The 2,616-nt window shown below is 31.7% G+C and overlaps 1 long non-coding RNA gene across 1 annotated transcript; it reads left to right on the top strand.

Moving 5' to 3' along the window:
* Positions 1 to 9: 9 nt before the first annotated feature.
* LOC109591281 (uncharacterized) lies at positions 10 to 1,805 on the top strand. Its single transcript, XR_002189744.1, has 3 exons — positions 10 to 122; positions 748 to 783; positions 1,695 to 1,805. It is a non-coding gene; the product is annotated as an uncharacterized LOC109591281 (long non-coding RNA).
* The last annotated feature ends 811 nt before the right edge of the window (positions 1,806 to 2,616 follow it).

The following is a 2,616-nucleotide window of genomic DNA, read 5'->3' as shown; positions in this document are numbered from 1 at the left end:
TTTACCCTCAGTATGGCGGCATTGAAGAAGACAAATCGTGATGGACTTTTCATGTACAGGGAAGAGGGAAAGTTGATGATGAAAATGATGGAGTTACTAATGACAGCAAAATAACAGATGAGGTAGTTTAAATGTACATGTATACTAGTACATGAATTCTAGTAAATTTGTAAATTACTGCATAATAGAGGATATGCGTGCTAAGTATATTCATTGCAAAATAAATGTATTCATTGCATACCATAATAACTTTCAAGAAAAAAAATTAGTTTGTTGGACGTCAACTTTCCACTGGCAGCAATGGAGAAAAGATAGAAAAAGGCTTGGTACCAGAAAACCGCTCTGTATTTCTTGATAGCAATCTTTCAGGTGACTACTAGACCCCATTGGATCCTCAGGATGCTTTCTAAGCTTCCAAAAAAGGCCTCAAGAAGGTAGCAAGGCAAGAAAATGTGTTTTCCCCCATTGAACTCTTAATAAACTTGACGTCCAACATGGCAGCCAATTTACTGTGTGGGTTGGATATACGGTACTTAAAAGCTATGAATATACTTAGCATGCATATCCTCTATTATGAATCTGTGACCAGTGCCATTGAGCATTTAGCATAATGATCCTATTATATATTCATTAATTAATTTATTCATCTATTTAACATGTTGACAGAATGTGATAGTGGATTATTATCTATACTTTATTGTTCTCATCTCTCTCCTCCTATCCTTTCTTTCATTTTCTCTCTCGTAGGAGCTTATAGCTATAAAAGACTCTCATGTATTTAATGTAAGTAAAGTAATGTAATGCTCCGAAATCATACCAAATTTTCATTACATTTTCTGATACATATTGACATCCTTATGCTGTGTAGAAAGTTTGAGCTGATCCCGACTTCAATTTTTTAAGTTACGGCCATTTTAAGATATTGCCACGATTTCGAAAAATACCCAAGGCTATAGCCCATGGTTTTTTCAAAAAAATGGCTCCAAAATCAACTCAAATTTTTATTACGTTTTCTGATACATATTAATGTCCTTATGCTGTGTTGAAAGTTTGAGCTGATTTTGACTTCAATTTTTCAAATTACGGCCATTTTAAGAATTTATTGAGATTCTGAAAAATACCCAAGGCTATAGCCAATCATTTTTTTTAATGGATTAAAAATTACCCCAAATTTTATTATGTCCTTATGCTACGTAAAAAGTTTGACCTGGTTCTGATTAAATTTTTGAGTTACATGTACATGTATGACCAAAATCAAAAGTTAATATACGTATGTACATGTACATGTAATTTTTAAAAAAAATCCCAAAATTTGGATTTTTCAAAATATGGCTTTAAAATCATCCTAAATGTTTATTATATTTTTTGACAAAGGGTTTATTTTGATGAGTTGATGATGTTAAAATAAAACGTCAAATTTTATAACCGTCATATTTTTTTGTACTTTATGCCACATGTACGCGAAAGGCACTATTCGTCAAAATAAAAAATTGTAAAAAATCTAATTTTGATCAGAATCAGCTCAAACTTTCTACACAATGTAAGAGCATGTATATGTATCAGAAAAAATTATAAAAGTGAAGAATTCTCTCCTTTTCATTTGAAGTAATAATGACAATTATGACAATTACATGTGTTATTATTATTATTATTCATTTAATTTTATTTTTATTTTTATTTTTATTAATTACTAGGAGTGGTTATCATTATTCATTAGTGATATTATTAAGTTGATCCTAAGATGAAGAAAGCTGGATTACTAAGACACACACAAGTTAACAGCAGAAGCATTGTGGAGAAAAGTAAAGAACTTTATAAATATAATTTAATCATTATTGTTTTTTGTTGCTATGGTAACTGATACATGTACTGTATACTAGTCAAAGGTAAAGGAGGAGAGAGAGTGAGAGATGGAGAGGGAGAGAGAGGGGGAGGGAGGGAGGAAGGGAGGGGAAGATAGAAAGAAAAGGGAAACAGCAAAGGACAATTCCACCATTATTATACAACGTAGGTCTAGAGGAAATTTTATTCTCCAAGTTTGGAATAAAATTGAAATTTCCTAAAATCTATAGCTTTTGGTCACTCATATTTTGCCATGTGTCTTGAAGTATACCATTTTAGCTAGTTTAGTCTCCCAAAAATTTTATCTAGATATAATATCAATGGGCTAGTGTTTAATAGTGATAGTACAGTAACTAATTATGACAGTTAATTTACTGTATCTCTTATTTATTATTAAAGGGTAACTTCAGTGCATTTTTGAGATATTTTTTTTATTTGCTTAATATGATTGCTTGACCATACTAATGATGTGTTCCAACTCCCATCGTCTGAAAAAAATTATTCACTGAGATATGAGCCTTCAAAAATGCCCATTTTTCCTTTCTGCCAGGTTACTTCCTGTCGGTGGGTGTGGCTAAACGTGACGTCACTGGAGGGATAGCTGCAGCTAAATCCATTCCTTTATAGGGGGAAATAATCCTTTATTCTCATGGCTTGTAATGTAATAGCACTAATTTAAAGATTAGAATCATTAGCTTTCATTATTCTAAGCATGGAACTGCAAAAAAAAGTCATAATACCACACTTTGGTAAATCTTCTTGTTTGCTATTTTG

Source organism: Amphimedon queenslandica, unplaced genomic scaffold (genome assembly GCF_000090795.2).
Source record: "Amphimedon queenslandica unplaced genomic scaffold, v1.1 AMPQUscaffold_8538_Cont19518, whole genome shotgun sequence".
NCBI lineage: Eukaryota > Metazoa > Porifera > Demospongiae > Haplosclerida > Niphatidae > Amphimedon > Amphimedon queenslandica.
Note: the sequence above shows the minus strand (reverse complement) of the source record. Positions and strands in the feature narration are given on the sequence as shown.